Below are 18189 nucleotides of genomic sequence, written 5' to 3'. Positions count from 1 at the left end.
GATCTCACAGATTGCAAGGACCTTGTCATCTTACAATCTCTTATTTTTTATTTTTTATGCCTACAGCACCTGGTCTTCCTAGGTAGTCTCCCATCCAAGTACTAACCAGGCCCGACCCTGCTTAGCTTCCAAGATCAGACAGGATTGGGCTTGTTCAGGGTGGCATGGCCATAGACTCTCATCTTTAAAATGGAAATAATGATAACTATTACTTATTGTGTGTTTACCATGTGTCAGGCTATAAGCACCTGATATGTCTTATTTGTTTTAACCCTTATAATAACTTTGCTAAATAAATAGCATTATTATTATATCATTTTACAGAGGAAAATAATGAGGGCAAATTAATTTTTCCAGTATCACACAGCTAATATACCATAGTACATGAACTCCAACACCTGTTTGCAGACATCAGAGTCTATGTTTTATCCACTGAGCCTTGAGTGAGATTATGCATGTTCACCACTGACTGGGCTAGACACAAGGTGGGTGTTCAGAAAATGCTGGTTTCATTCCTTATAATTGAATTGTATAATGTGCTTGTTAGAACATACTTTAACTACTGGCTTCATACCTAGCTACCATGTAATGAATGTTCTGTAAGCTAAAGTGAGTTCAACCATTTGAAGAATGAGCAGGATCTTAAAATGCACCATTATTATCAACAGTGAAGTATTAGGCACACTTAATCTAAAGAATGAAAGTCCTTGAATACGCATGATACCTGTCGTCAACGTGGAGGAGAGTACGTGTTGTGCAAGACCCCAGTGGAATGGAAATCGGTGGACAAATGAAATGTACCAAAAAAAAAAAAAAGGTATTTTAAACCAATGAGAAAGTTCTTTCTACAATCAGAGTTATACTTCATTTTTCTGATTCAAATCTATTGTTTATTCTTTACAAGCTCTTTCTGTTATTCTCCCTTCTGAACTACTTTCCCATGTAGTTTAGACTCCATGGCCCATGTTTTCATATGCTTAGATGCTTTTATTCTTTTGTTTTCTATTCTCTTGTTTTTATACCTTGTCTTGGAACATTCGGCTTCTAGAGATGCTTAAGCCCTCCCTTCTTAAAACAATGTCACCCTTGAATACACATTCTCCTCTAGTTAACATTTATTGGTTCTTTTGTATTGGTAAAAGTCTTAAAACATCTTGAAAAAGGATTCTATAGTGGCTATTTCTACTTCCTTGCATCCCATTTATTTCTCACCCTACTTTAACCTGGCATCTGGTTCCACTACTTCACTGAGTCTACTTTCACTAACATCTAGATTGTCCTTAATATTATCAGATCCAGTGAAACATCTGCTGTGCCTATCTCGCTTCATCCTCTGGTGGTAATTGGTGCTGTTGAATACTCATTCCTTCCTGTAATTCTCTTCCCCCTGAGCTTCTGTGACCCCCCTCTCCTAGAATCTTCTTTCTTTCTATTTTTCTATTCTACTATTTTCTTGTACTCTTGTTTCTCCACCCAGATTTAATATCTTATGTACTCTCTCTAAAGGATATTAATCAAACTAAAAAAATTAGGTATCACGCATGCACTAATGATTCTCAGTTTTCAAGCAAGAACTATAAGAATCAGAATACCACCCTTCTATGTCAAACTGCTTTGTGAATATTTCCACACTTCTGAATCTGATGCCACTGACTACACTCAGTTTTTCATCCTTCCACTGGGACTTCCTCCTTTTCCTTTGCTGTCTGTCTCTGAATGTGGTACCATATTGCCCTGGCCAGAAATCTTAAGAGTCATTTTTTATTTTTTTTCTCCTTCTTTTCCCCACATCTACTCAGTCAAAAGGTATTCTTTCATTTATTCAAATGAAAGCACTTGTTATGTACTATGACAAAAGAAAGATGCATAAAGAGTAGATTACACAATAATGTAGACGCAATATTACGACGTACATAATGTATTAAGTAAGCTCAGAGAGTCTGGTTGAGTGGACCTGCCTAATGCCTTTAAGCTCATTCTTTCCTTTTTCACAATCCTGTTTTTATTCTACTTTGTTGCAGTAGCTTCTTGTTCTATGCAGTTGGGCCCTTTAATCCACCCTCCTCACTGTTGTCAGAGTGACCTTTATAAAATGCCATTTTGATCATATCACTAGCTGACTTTCCAACCTTAAGTGATTCTCAAGACTGTCATGCTATAGTTCACGGTTCATAGCTTAACATCCAAAGTTCTTCACATTTAGACCCCAGACTTGTTTCTAGCCTCCTCTTAGACTGTTGCTCTACTTGTTTTCATTACTTCTTCATATGGTGTCTTTTTCCTGGAGTGTGGGAGGTTGTTTCATATCTGTACCTTCTCGCTTATTACCTTTTCATAGAATTCACTTCCCTTTATATTGTTTATCTAGCTAATTTTCTTGAAGTCTTTCCTGACAACTGACTGCTTCAAGCCTTATTGAGACAGTCTTCCTTTGTTTTCATGTCTCCTTTGATATACCACTGTCGTATAAGCTATTAATTCACCATGTATTTATGGAACACCACATATTATACTTTAATTTACTTGCCCCTTTTCCTCACTGCACTATAAGTTTCCTGAGAGGAGAGATTATAACCCATTTTAGGCTTCAGTCACAGAATCTAGTATAGGTAGATAGATATATACATGGCATGCAATAAATCTATGTTAAATGAGTGAATTCCTATCACAAGAGTCACTGAAAGAAGTATACCATATTGATAAAATTTATGAGAAGATCCATAGTTAGTTACTAGGATCGCGGGTCCTAGAGGCTGGCTGTTTATATGAATCATGGGTTTATCATTTACTAGTTCTGTGTCCTTAGAAAGTTTACCTAACCTCTCTAGGACTCTACTTCTATAAAATGTAGATGATAGTAGTCTCTATAGAACTGGTAGAAGATTACATTAATTCATACATGTGAAGGACTTAGAACAAGATCTGGCCATAGCGAGAACTCAAGATCAGCGATAGTTGTAACCAGGGGTCCAACATCCACAAAACGCCAACTTCATTATTATATACTAGGATTTAGAACCAGATATCTTGTTAATTTAATTGATCTTCAACATTCCTTCAAACTCTTAGGCTCTATGTATTTAAAATAATCAAGTCATATATTTCATGTAGTATTTGAGTGGTATGGGTTATTATAATAAAGAATATAAACTTTGTTGAAAAGCATGATACATTTTTGGGGGTGGAACAGTGGCAAGATTGAGAATAAGCTAGATCTGATATGTGCTAAAGGAACAGAAATCAATTTAATATTTAGGCATACCCCATCCCTTGTTGATTTCCTTTATCTCCAGGAAAACTATAAATCAATTTTTTTCAAAGCCTGAGAGCACATGAAAAATTCAGGAACAATCCAGATAGGTTTTTGTAATGTAGGTATGACTCTAGGAGCAGGAAGAATCTTGTGACAGTGTTATAACTTGATACCTTACATATAGTTGAATAAGCATCCCTACATTTTTATTGAGAATTTAACATAGCCCTAGACTATAAGATAGAAAGACAATAAAGTACAATTCTGGCCCTTGGGGAACTCTGGAGACAGGTAGGGATAGACGGTAAAACCACTATAACACTAGAGGAGGTGAGTTTTAACAAAGATGACAGAGACTAACAGAGGTTATTATCATGACACAGAGAACTGAACTTAAATCATGCATTCAAGGGACAAAAATGGCATGTGATTTGAACCAACAATGATTTGTAGATGCTTGCCAGGCAAGAAAGAGTTGAAGTGAGTGGAACAAGGAGGCAAAAGCTCAAAGGCATACTACGTGTAGAGGGCTTCAATGAGTGTAGCATTACTGGAAGATAAATTTTGAATGGTGAAGCAATTCAATGTGAGACCAGAAAAAGAGGTTCTTGCATTTCATATTAATGTATTCTAGTCAGCACTCCAGTAAAAAAAAAATTGGAATGAAAATCAGGAATCAGGGCAAACCTATCATATTAGATGCTCTTAGTCAGATCAGAAAAATTTGACTACCATTCACTGACCACAGGGAGCCCAGCTTTCAGCCCCGGTACACCAGCTCCAGGAAAGTAAACTATTTTCAGTCCAACAAACTTGAGGAGAAAGGTTTTAATATTCAGACTATGTTCTCACTGGTTTTTAAGATCCAGCAAAGATGACTCTGCAGGTGGCTAGTGTCATCAACATCATCAACTCATGGTCCCCTAGAGTGTCACACTTTATGCAAAAGTTTTCTTTAGTGAGGAGTCCTGCCTTTTATTTAGAAGATTAAAATATTCTGCATGTGGATACTCGTATTTATTGTATGAGGATAATATAACCTATGATATATGTTGATAAATCTAAAGAATATTAATTCTAGGTTACTTAGTGTTGGAAGATGAATCATTTGAATGATTTTTTTCCTTTGTTTTGTAAACTAATAGTTATCAGATGGTAGGCAGTAAATATCAGAACAAAGTGGCAAAAAGACAGTAATTATGCATCATTTTGTCATCATTCTTCTACTGCTCCCATTAAACTTCTCTTCTATTCTCCATATGTGGCATTTATACTCATGTGAAGCTAAGCTATTTATCAGTTCCTACATTCAACTTGCTTTTTCTCACCTCTGTACCTCTTTACCCCTCCCGGACAGCTTATCTCTCAACTTTATACTCAACAAAGATCTCTTTTCTGCTAATGCCTCAAGGAAGACCCTCTTTGAGATCTCCTTTGAACTGTTTCACTTGGCAATTAAGGATCATCCATCAATTGCCTTTTTGCTCTCAGATCCCTTCCCTCCCACCTTCTACTTTGCTCTGTATTAAAGGGAGTATTTATCACATTCTCTTGACCTATGATTTTTACTTAAGTGAAGCCAATGGGAAACACTAGTGCAAGATTGGAAGGTGAGATGAGGGGAGCAGACAGACAGGATATTTCCCCCCATCTTTCTCCTCATTGTGGCATCTCCAGCAGCATCAAGGTCTCATCTCTACTATGGATTCAGCTTTATAGGGTTTACTCTTCCTCTGTGGTCTCAGTTCCCATTGGATGGTCCTGGCCTCTGATTCCTTCCACTTTCTACAGTTGATAATGTCTGAATTACATCAATGTTTGGCTTCTCAGATCTTCCTTTGCCTGGGTAACCAATTCTCCATGATAAATTCCTCCCATTAGAAATTCGTGCAGTGCTTTCTGTCTTCCAGCCCGGACTCTGACTTATAGAGCACACCTTTCAATTTTTATAAGGATGTATATGCTATATTGACTGTGAATTTGTTCTATAAATCTTTCATTTGAATAAATTTAGGTATTTTGTTATCTCTAGTCAGGTTTTTAGTCACTTAAAGAAGGAGTGCTAATTTTTAATTCATTAGTTAAACTCTTTCCTAAATAGAATCTAACTGAGTATTCTTTCTGCACTTAGTAGGTTTTAAATAAATAAAAATCAAAGTTTGTGTTTCCTTTATCTTTGCTTTTTTCTTTAAAAATTTTGTTAGTTCCCTTTACCACATTGGTTGTATTAAACCTACCATCCAAAAATATTCCACTGTCTCCAATAAACCAACTCAAATGTGCCACAGAAACACCTAAAATCTTGCAACATACTGATTTATGATAAGTAAGACTTGACTGGGGATGTGGGGGAATGAAATGTAATAGTTAATATTATAAAATAAAAAAATAATATAAATTATATTTTATATTACAAATATTTTTAAAGTAATATAAAAATCATCTACAAAAAAGGTTTTATTATTATTCTGTTTGTAGAATTTTCTGTTTCCACATTTAGTCACTCATTCAATGAAGGTATTGAGCTTTTCAGTAAATACCTGATATATGCCAGGCACCATTTTGGTACCATGAATACAGCAAAGCACAAAAGAGGCAAGAATCCTTACCTTCATGGAACTTAAATATGTAAGTATACAAACTTATAAACATATGAATATGTTTTTTTATATATGTTTTAATATATAACAAATTAATAAGAAAAGATGAGCTAATAAAACATAAGCTTACTATTTATACTAACAATTCACACAGGAACATAAATAAACAATAACCAAATGGGAAAAAATACAACTCTTTAGTAACCAAATGCCAATTTTTAAAAAGAGAAACAATATCCCACTTTCAGATCAGCAAAATTTATATATATGTAGAAACACACATAGATAGATAAATAGATATAACATCATTCATGTATAACATTTTTATTCTACTAAAAAAATTTATTACTGAGCACTTTATGAAAATAATTTAATAATATGTTAAAAAAAAATAGTTAAAGATATTCATCTAACCACAGACACAGCTTGAGAGCGGGACTCCTGGAGTTTGTGCCTCACATTCTGTCCTAGAGCCTATATTCTTAATAATTTTTATTTTTCAATTACACTTGACATGTAATATTATGTTAGTTTCAGATGTACGCCATAGTGATTAGACATTTACATAACTTATAAAACAATCACTCTGAAAATTCAGTACCCATCTGATACCATACATAGTTACTGTAATATCATTTATTATACTTCTTATGTTACACTTTACATCCCCGCGACTATTTTGTAAATACTAATTTATACTTCTTAATCCCTTCCTCTTTTGCACCTACCCCCCAACCCCCTCCCGACTGGGGACCATCAAAATGTTCTCTGTATCTATATATTTGTTTCTGTTGTTTCTTCATTTATTTTCTTCTTTAGATTCCACATATAAGTGAAGTCACATGGCATTTGTCTTTCTCTGACTTACTTCACTCAGCACAATACCCTCTAATTCTATCCATGTTGTTGCAAATGGCAAGATATCATCCATTTTTTTTTAATAGCTGAGGAATATTTCAATATATATATATGTACTACCTCTTCTTTATCTATTTACTCATTGATGGACACCCAGGTTGCTTCCATATCTTGGCTATTATAAATAATGCTGCAATGAACATATGAATGCACATGTCCCTTCAAAGTAGTGTTTTGGGTTTGTTTGTATAAATATCCAGAAGTGGGATTACTGGATCCTTCTTCATCTCATATTATAGCCTTTGTTTTAAAGCCTATTTTGTCTAGCATAAGTATTTCTACTCTAGCTGTTTGCTTCATTTCCATTTTCATGAAATATCTTTTTCCACTTCTTTACTTTCAATCTGTGTGTATCTTTTGATCTGAAGTGAGTATCTTTTAGACAGCATAGGTAAGGGGCTTGTTTTCTTCAAAAGCCACCCTATTTCTTTTGATTGAAGCATTTAATCAATTTATATATAAAGTAATTGCTGATAGATATGTAGTAATTGCCATTTTATTATTTATATTTTTGATCTTTTTTTATTTCATCTTCTTCTTAAGGAAGTTCCTTTAACATTTCTTGTAATACTGGTTTGGTGGTGATGAATTCCTTTAGCTTTTTCTTGTCTGGGAAGCTCTTTATTTGTCCTTCTAAATGATAGCTTTGCTGCGTAGTGTAATCTTGGCTGTAGGTCCCTGCTTTTTATCACTTTGAATATTTCATGTCAATCCCTTCTGGCCCACAAAGTTTCTGTTGAGAAATCAGCTGGCAGTCTTATGAAAGTTCCCTTGTAGGTAACTAAGTGCTCTTGTTGCTTTTAAGATTCTCTCTCTTTGTCTTTAATCTTTGGCATTTTAATTATGATGTGTCTTGGTGTGGGCCTCTCTGGGTTTATTTTGTTTGGGACTTTGTGCTTCCTGAGCCTGTATGTCTATTTCCTTCACCAGGTTAGGAAAGTTTTCCAATATTATTTCTTCAATTAGGTTTTCAATTCCTTGCTTTTTCTCTCTTCTTCTGGTACCCCCTATAATGAAAATGTTGGTACACTTGATGTTGCCCCTTAAACTATCCTCATTTTGGGGGATTCTTTTTTCTTTTTTGCTGCTCTGATTGGATGTTTTCTACCTCTACTTCCAAATCGCTGATTTGATCCTCTGCTTCATCTGATCTTCTGTTGATTTCCTCTAATGTATTCTTCATTTCTGTTATTGTATATTTTATTTCTGACTGGTTATTTTTCATGTTTTCTATTTCTTTGTTAAAGTTCTCACTGAGTTTATCTACTCTTAATGAGGTCATTGTGCATCCTTATACAGTGTTTTGAACTCTGAATTGCTTTTCTCCATTTTGTTTAGTTCTTTTTCTGGATCTTTGTTTTGTCTTTCATTTGGGACATGTTTCTTTGTCTTTCCATTTTGACTACCTCCCTGTGTTTGTTTCTATGTATTAGGTAGGGCTGCTATTTCTCCCAGTCTTAGTAGAGTTGCCTTGTGTAGTAGGTGTCCTGTGGGGCCCTGTGGCACAATCATCCTGGTCACCTGAGCTGGGTGTTCCCTTGTGTGGGTTGTGTTTACCCTTCTGTTGTAGTTAAGCCTGGGTTGCTGTTTGCATATCAATGGGAAGGATTGACCCTCAGGCCGATTAGTTGTGAGGACTGGCTGTGACTACAGTGGAGAAGCTGTTATATAGGGACAGACCCTACAGAGCAGAATATGCTTTAGCAGGGCTCTGGTGCCTGCCCAGTCTGACCTATGGGTGTCATTTGTGGAGGTTGGGTAGTCCTCTGGTGTGACCTGAAGTTGACCACCGGGTATTTTGGTTCTGGGGCCTCTTAGGAGGGCCTCTGTTGCAGTCCAAGATCAACTGTTGCCTATGCCCTGCCTGAGGCCACTTGGTATGAGCTATAAAGTGATCTTCAGATAGTTGTCACTTATGCTGGGCTTGGAGGTGCTAGGAAGGGCTAAGCTGTGAACCGAGGCCAGCTGCCACTAGTGCCAGGCTGAGGGCTGCTTAGCAAGAGGTACGAAGCACACTGAGGCCAGATGCTGCTTGTTTGGGGTTTGTGAACATTTGAGAGATTTTCAAAAAGTTCACAACATGAATCAAGTCAGGCCATTTGTATGGAAAAGCCACTGGAAGTGGCTTGGGTTGGCCTGCAATTCAGGTGAGGCGAGGCCTCAGGGAATCACGGGAGCAGAGAAAATGGTGTTAGCCAGATTGATGGAAACACAGATATGATGCTCACCTGTGTCTTCAGGCTGGATCGGGAAAGGTTCAGCAAAGGAAAAAGGGCTTCTATCAGTACTTCTCCTGGGAGGAAGCTACTCCTCCATCCCTTGCCCCGAAGCCAGACAATTCGATTCCTCTCTGTATGTCACCCATCAAGCTGCTGCCTCAGCACTGGAGCTCAGAGTGGATGAGTCCACAAGCGAGTGAGTCCCTGCATGGGCCCTTTAGGAGGAAGGCCTGGAACTCCACAGCCCTCTGTCTCACTTAGCCACGATTTCTGCAGGTTTTCACAGCCAGAAGTTGTGGGAACTTCTCAGTACTGGTACCCTGGGCTGGGGAGCCTCATGTGGGGGTGGTCCCCTGGCTCTCCCAGAGGTACCTCCACAGCCAAGATAGCCTTCCCAATTTTAATCTTCACATGGGGGTGTTGGACCTATCTCGAGGTGGCTTCTGCATATCCTTGGTTATAGAACTGTTCAGCTAGACTTCAACTGATTGTCAGTGATGGCTGTTCTGTAGTTTAGTTGTAAGTTTGATGAGGCCGTGACAGGAAATGGGTACAGCGTTTACCTACTCTGCCATCTTGACTGGAATAGAGCCTACACCACCCGCCACCCTAAGTTGTCTTTTTTTATGAGGAATGCAAGACTGTTCCTGAAGCATTGTTTGTGATAGCAAGAGATAGCAAAAAAGGAAATTATATGCTCGGCAATAGGAGATGGGTTAAATAAATTATAATTTATCCATACTGGAACACTAGTAAACTTTTAAAATGCTTTTATTATATTTGTTGACAGAATATGTCATATTTAAAAAAGTGTGTTTTAAAATATGCATTCAGCGGGATTCCATTATGAGGATAATAAGATTTTAACCTTATGTTTTGTTTTGTTTGTTTTACTTATTTTTCCCACAATGAAAATAATTTGCTTTATAATAACATAATGTTATATAACTGTAACATGTAGGCCATGTTTGGCTTGTAAAGTCAAGATTCTGGGACTGAGATTGGGCAATAATAGTACCTTATACAGAAGTCTGTCTTATTAAGGCTTTCTGACTGGATGTGTTACGTTTTTAACATGAATCAATTTAACATAAATATCGTATATATATTTTAAAGGATCTGAAAGAGAAGTACCTTTCTAAGTATACCTATATAGTTCGCTTGCAAAAATTCTTAAAATAGCTTTTACCCATTAAAATCTTAAGAGGATTGCACAGGCTAAATTAGTGCCTGGATTGCAAAAAGCCATAATGAACTTAATATTATTGCTTTCCAAAATATAGACCAATTCTTAATAGACTATTTTACAATAGAAAATGCCTTTAGGGGTCAGTATAACAAAATTAAGATCAGTTTATAAAGCCCTACAAAAGGCGGCCTGGTGGTAGCATAAAAATGTCCAGTGTAATTATTCGTGAGTTCGTTTACTCACACACCATTTCCCTTCCCAGGCCAGGCTTGGTTTGTAAAGAAATGGACTGACAGATCTCTGTCTTTTCTTCTAAAAATTGCATTTATATTCTGCTGTTTTTGTAATGTATAAAGGCTACTTAAATTTATCTACTTAAATCTAAATTTGTTGGATCTGAGATGTGAGAATGATTGTTTGGGCAGTTATTACTGCCCAGTCTCAGTCTCAGAATCTTTACTGAGGTAAATTTTAAAATAGCCATTACGCTGTAAGATCAACGAGCAGGAGATCTCTCAGTGGCTTATTGTTCTTTCTCGTCTTCTTTCCACGGTCCAGACTGAGATCCCTGTTACTCAGTGTGGAGTCTGCTGCTTTATCTCTTTGCATCTTTAGTAGCCTCATTCCTGGTTGGTCTCTGTTCTCAGATCTAGTATCCTTTTTACCTTCTTCTTAATGCTCAAGACTGACTTAAGCACATGCTCCATTTATCACATGGCTCAGCCTTCTCTAGTCGAGTGCAGAGATTAGCTGAACAATTAGCTGAACATGTAAGAGCATATATATGGCATCAAAAATTTGAAATTAAAATGGCATTGAGATTTGATAATTAGGTTCTTTAAAGATATACCTTAGTTGTTTTTTCCTGCAGTAATATTTATCAGCCAATCACAATGAACTCCCTGTTCAGTGCTTTGTTTTTTAAACTAGGTCGTATTACAATACGCCTTTCATCAAGAAATATGTTTATAACTAAATACAAAAGTATTTATGAATAGCATTTTATGTGCTGAATTCATTCATATTCGCAGGCACTATCTCAGGCTGTCTGGGTGGTTCCATAATTCATTGTCATAGCAGTGCTCACCAAGAGTTGGAATTGATTTCCAGTTAAGATAAGGCTTTCAAAGAGAAAGCCTAAAAGAAACTTCATTCCTAAAGTGGGGTAAGAGAGATTTCTGATTTGTACAGAAAGTACTGAAATTGTTGACTTGAATTATGTGAAGGTCTGAGGATGCGTTGAAATTATTTATTGATCAGAGTTAATTTCAGCTTTCAATGTTAAACATCTTTTCTCCTGGCCCTCAGAGTGAAGACTTACCCTAGTCTTGCGGTCTGCCATTGATATGCTTGGGTGGAAGAAACAAGTACTTTCAAGAATAGTCCCTTTATAATTGCTCACCAATTTTTAAAATTTCTTCTATGGCTTCTGTGTTAACTCTATTTTCAAACTCAAAAAAAAAAAAGTTCAGTGATAATATTTCTCTTGATTAATGTGTGCCTAGTCCTCCAAAGAGAATATTGATCTCATTGTTAAAACATATTTAGAAAAAAGTTTGTTTTGGGTTTTTACTTGAAAAACTGTATATCAAAATAGTAAAAGTTGTGGTTAACTTTCAATGCTAAAACAAATGTAGGTGGAAAAGGAAAACATACATTTTAATATAGTCACCAGAACCTAGTGTGTGGAAAAAGTCCTAAATTTCATCGTGGATTCTTTCACACGTTAGTTCATGAATGAAAGGTGCATGGATAAATAGTTTATACTGAGTGAAGAAGCTAATTAACATACCAGTAGTAATCCACTTAATATTAGTTAAAGGAATAGCTTCCCAAAGGAAGAATTGTGCTATACTTGAAATCATCACTAGTCATTTAAATTGACATTGGACAAGGCATTAGAGGACAGGCAATAGGGACTATACCTTTATTGGCAGAAAGAAGGGGTGGAAAGAAGGTGTAAGAACAAAAAAAGGCAGATGAAAATTACTCAGAGGTTTATGGTATGGTATTTATTTTTCTGATTCTGTGAAAATAAACCTTAAATGATATATAATTTTATGCTTTTGCATTTTTATTGTTACCTAATATTACCTAATTTTTATTTAAATGAAATACATGAGGCAAGTAACCTGTGGGAGAAATTTGTTATGGTCTGACAGCTTAATCTGCTTGAATGTTTTAAGATATTCTAACTAAGACATGTACATGAAATTTAACTGTATATGTAAATATTATAAATAATGTTTTATCAAACTTACTATTATTAAGGATTCCCTTAAGATTTAGAGGTTTAATCACTTTGTACTACTCCTCCATCATTATAGTGTGCCCCACATGAATTACTTAATTCTAGGCATATATTTCTATTCTTAGACACTTTATTGAAGTCCCCTAGTCAGAAAAAAAATCTATATTGGAATGTTAGCGGTAAACCTCAGTTGCATAAATAATGGTGATCCTGTGTAATGAATAATTTAGGCATACTTTAAAAATAATTCATCAGGAACAACATGTGCGTAGGAAACAGGATGAAGTGCTAGCATATGAATACTATTCAGATATTTCTTGTGAAGAATGTTGCGTTTTGTAATATCACTTTGTTAACTATGCTTCTTGGTCCTCACAAGCTCCATCAAAAATTGGTGGTTTCAGAAAAACCATAGCATTATCAGCCCATTCAAGTTTGAATAGTTTAAGTTGGAACAAAGACAGTTAAATCAGTGGTCTGTCTCTAGCAACTAAATCTGGAATTTAGAAATAGTGCTAACGTTGTAACTGATTCCCAATCTACAAATTAACCAACATCTCTCTATTATAAATCTGATATCACCTTTGAGTCTGTGTCCTTCTTTAGTTTGATAGTTAACTCAGTGGTTTTCAATTAGAGATAATTTTGTCCCCCATCCTCAGGTTACACTTGGCAATGCCTAGAAACATCTTTAGTTGTCACATTGGGTGTGAGAGTATCCATTGAGTAGAGTCCGGGAATGCTGCTATACCTCCTACAATGCATGAAACAACCCCCACAACAAACATCTTCTGACCAAAAGTGTCAACAGTGCCTAGGATAAGAAACTGTTACGAACTCAAAGTTCCTCAATCTTTCATTTAAGAGGGAGAAACCCTGAATAGTTTTAGAAACCCTGAATAGTTTTTTTGTTATGGTAAAGTCTTGTAAACCAACCAAACTTTAGCAAAGATTCTCTGCCATCGTAGATCAGAACTTATAAACTCAGAGTCTAAGAGGGACGTGGCAGGTGATATAAACAGAGTTAAGCAGTCACGATCATGTTTGCCCTATTCTGCCCATTTTAAGGGAGCACCGCTGTCCACGTCCAGGAATTTGTAGCCAGGCAGGAACAAAGGCCTACTGTTATGAGAGCTGCTAATTTTTAAAGAGAAGTCAGAAATTTAGATTTTTTTTTTTAGTGTGAAGTCCCCTATATTTTAATTGTCTCTAATTCTATGTTTAACAGACTAGAAAGGACAAATAAAATACAACAAATCAAATTTAGTCTTCTGGCCATTAGGTTTTTACCTGTCTTCTCAGTTCTAATTTTCATGGGCATATTTATTCACTCACTCACCCACTCACTCACTCACTCCATTCACTTAACAGACACTAATTGAGAACCTATTATGCTGATGGTGTAGAGGATAACTAGAATTATACAGGAGAACAGAATTTTTGATTATTCTGAAATGGTGAGTTTATCCTTTACTGAGGATCAAACTGACTCTTCTAATTCTTATTAATGTGTTTTGCATTAATCGATCGACTGATTGATAGACCTGTGTCCTTTTCTTGAGCAATTTTTCCTATTAAAATGTCAACACACATCTGGGTATCTCATTCCTCAGATGACCTTTAGTAGCTCAGAGTGACTCAGGGATGGCACTTTGAAAATCAAAAGTACTAAATTTAATGGCTTAGAGACTTTTTACTCAACAATTTATATTTTCCTCTTTTTCTTTTTCTTCAACTTTTTTTTTAACTTATGTCTTTCTTCATTTTATCACAACTAAATGACTTAAGGACTTTGGAATCTAAATATTTAAAAAACACTTTAGAGAGTATAAACCAAACCTGATAGAATGAGAATTTTGCCTTTAAAATCAATGTCATTTTCATAGATCTTACTATCCTGATTTGTGTGTTGGGTGTTGTTTTAAAAAAACTCGTGTCTAATAATTTATTTAATTTTTGAAACAATCCTGGGAGATTTTTTTCATTTCATAGATGAGGAAACTGAGTCACAGATAGATTAAGGGAGTTGATCATTATCACATAGCTAGTAAGTATTGAAGCCAAAATTTACATCTTAGCTGTCCGTGGCAAAGCCCTTTCTTTTCACTATTATTCAAGAAAGAATAGAATAAATACACATTCTTAAAGCTGAGGTGAGAGGGCAGGAATGGAAGAAAATTAAGTTCTGCACTTCCCCCATTCTAACGAGTCTTCACAGAGTTTAATTCTTGCTCTTTCTTCAGGCTCTAACACACACACACACACACGCACGCACGCACGCACGCACGCACGCACTCCTCATTCAGACATGCTCAGACATCAGATCTCTAAGAACATTTGCACGGGATGATCCATAGCCACAGTACTGCATCTGGTAGTAAAGGGATTACATTACTCCTCTCTGTCAGAGTGTGTTAACACTGGCTCTCCACCTCCACTCTGTGATGGTGAGAATTAGGATAAGTAATGGTCTTCCATACTCTCTTCTAAGTAATTAACCCAACTTATACACAATTTTGTCTTTTAAATCTAACACAATCATCAATGGAAATTGTTGTTTAGCTCAAATCCAAACTATTGAATCTCTTTTATATTTGAGGATTTTTAACAATTAAATTTCTCTACTTGTAAGTTTTAATTTTAGAAAATAAAAATGTAAACTCGAAACAAAGTTAGGAATTAGGAAACTTTACTTAAGTATGTATGTATTCTATTAATATAATAGAAACAAGACTTATTTATGAATCAAGGCTTATTCTTAGGCAATTCAAGGAAGGAATTTTCTTCCAAAAAAAAAAAAAAAACACCCTGTTTCCATACAGTAAAGTGAACTCATTGCATTAGTCATCTACTGTGTTAAGAAACTAGTAATTGTTTCTTATGCTTTTCAAGCCTCTTAATTTAGTAAACCTATAATTGAAAAGTGAAATTTCGCAATAAAATAATATAACTCAGTTCATGTTGCTATGGGAAAGTAAAAGATTTCCTCCTACTTTAGTTTATTAATTTTCAAATAATGCTTAAGGGCTTGTTATGATAGGTCTTTACAAGGTAGTAAATATATAGTTATCCAGACTGTCTGGGTTGAAAACTAATTAATATTAGAAACTGAAGCATTTAAGCTTGTTATTTCTGCAAATCAAATAACTTCAAATACAATTTTCGTATTAAATCCAATGTGCAATGATCCAGGGATATCCTCTCAATGCAAGCTGTAATCTAAAACATCTCTTTTCCTTATTATTGTTGGTAAGCAAGCCAACTAGAACTTTAAAATGTGACATTAAAAAGGGAAGTTGGGGAGACAGGTAGTGAAAGCAGCAATATAAAAAAGAACAAAAGAAAGTGAAAATGAAGCTATTCAAACAAATTAAAGTTTCTTTGAATGCCAATTTGCATGGAGGTAGGACAGAAAGAAGATACATTATTCTAAGGAAAATATCTAACACTATTCAACCAGAAGGTATGTTTAAGACTAAGTGAATAGGGTTTTCTATAATTTTGACTAGTCGCACTTGCTTTAAGTCTTGTGGCAATGATATTTTCAACAGAGCCACACATTTTTAAATTCGTGTTAACATAAAGTAGTATGTATAGGAAAGGGAAGTTTTACTATTCAAAAGGAAAACAAACATAGGAACACAAAAAATCTCACATTTTTGTTCATACTTTTAAATGATTAAATTATATTAGATTTTATTTATTTTATTTTATTTTATTAAATGTATTGGGGTGACATTGGTTAACAAAATTATATAGGGGAGGGAAGCAGTAGGTAAGGGTAAAAGTGGTCAAACATTTGGTGGTGGAAAGAAATCTAACTTTGGATGGTGAACACACAATGCAATATATATATATGACTTACTGTTAAATGATACACTTGAAACTTACTTGATTTTGTTAGTCAATGTCACCCCAATAACTTTCAATTAAAAAATTTTTATAGATTTCAAGTATGCAATTCAATAATATGTCATATGTATATTGCATTGTATGTTCACCACCCCAAGTTAAATTTCCTTCCGTCACCATATATTTGACCTCTTTACTCCTATCTACCTCCCCCTCTCCCCCTTTCCTTCTAGTAACCACTAAACTGTTGTCTGTGTCTATGAATTTTTGTTTGTCTTGTTCATTTGTTGCTTTCAGTTTTATATTCTGCATATAAGTGAAATCATATGGTTCTCAACTTTTTCTGTCTGACTTACTTATTTCACTTAGCATGATAATCTCAAGATCCATCCATGTTGTCACAAATAGCAATATTTCATCTTTTCTTATGACTGAGAAATATTTCATTGTATATATGTACCAATCTTTACCCAATATATTAGATAAAAAAAATAATTCTAGACAAACTCTTTAAAAAGATAAATGAAGTTTCATTGCCATTAAATAATTCCAAGGCTTAGAAATAAAAAAAAAAGTTTTAAAAATATAGCAGATACAAAACACTGTAACTGCACAGTAAAATAGTATTAGGTTAATATTTATTTAATAAATTAGGTGAATATCGTGATACACACAGTAAGTGGAAGTGAGAAAATTGTTAAAAATGTTTGTGTTTGTGGGTTTGAGTCAGGATATGGGGAGGTAAAAGGGGAAAAATGATTATTTTGAAAAATTAAAATCTTTGATATAATAACTACAAAAGCTGGCTATGCTATTTTAGAAACATGAAAAACGTGACAATTTATGTATATTCTGTAATATCAAATACAAATACAATTGCATGTGCATTGACTTCATCTTGTAAACACAACATGCCATTTTTTAAAGAATATTTTATAGGATTGTTATCGAGGGTTCGATAGCAATCCTATAAAATATTCTTTAAAAAATGGCATAGGATTATAATTTATGCAATTGATATATTCTTAAAAAGTTATGGATAATCAATTTTTAAATGAAAACTTTACTCATGATAAGAGATAAAATATTTTAAGAGAAATCTCCTGTTTAATCCTTCCATAAACTTATTTATCTCATTTTAATATTTAGTCTATATTTTAGAAACTGGTTCACACTGAGACACACTTTTTGATAATGAATTATTTGTCAAAAAGTGAATTCCTTTAGGCTAACCCCAATTTGCTTTTATTCATTTTTGTCCCAGATTTGAAACATTTTCCTTAGTTTTGGACGTTATTCAATGATGGCAATTATTTGTGAGCAGGAAATAAAGAAGAATAAGAAATGTGGCTGAGGCAAATACAAGTGAAATGAAATGTTTATTACCTTGGTTAACATCTTAACATTGTTGACATAAAGTTGTGGAGGAGTGTTAGTTCTTTTTAGTAAGAATTATCCAATATTCTTAGATTATATCCTTCTTACTAATGTTCAATGTCCTTTGACCACCAATAAAATGATAGTAATAGTGTAATAAAATACATAATTTTGTGTTTTGTTTGTAATGGCTTTAATTGGAAAAATTTAAAATGGTAACCCAATGGTAGTCTACAGAGTACTTATTTATTTATATTAATGTACATTGTGTGTGTGTGTGTGTGTATGTGTGTATATATATATATATATCTATACATAGAAATTACTAAACTCCAAATGCCTGGGAATCGCTGTTCTAAAATGTCCATTTTAAAATCATCTCTTAACATTTAATTAAAGCTGAAAGTAGTAAGGGACTCAAGAAATTCTATTTGTGTGTGTGTGTGTGTGTGTGTATGTGTGTGTGTATATATGTATATATATATTACATATATACATACATACATACAGGAAGGGTTTGTGTGTAACTG

General features: G+C 34.7%; 1 pseudogene; it reads right to left on the bottom strand.

Annotated features, from left to right (window-relative positions):
- Positions 1 to 57: 57 nt before the first annotated feature.
- LOC112481441 lies at positions 58 to 176 on the bottom strand (annotated as a pseudogene).
- Positions 177 to 18189: the final 18013 nt, after the last annotated feature.

Source organism: Pteropus alecto, unplaced genomic scaffold (assembly GCF_000325575.1).
Source record: "Pteropus alecto unplaced genomic scaffold, ASM32557v1 scaffold72, whole genome shotgun sequence".
Taxonomy (NCBI): domain Eukaryota; kingdom Metazoa; phylum Chordata; class Mammalia; order Chiroptera; family Pteropodidae; genus Pteropus; species Pteropus alecto.
The sequence above is the reverse complement of the archived record's forward strand: the minus strand, read 5'-3'. Positions and strand labels throughout refer to the sequence as shown.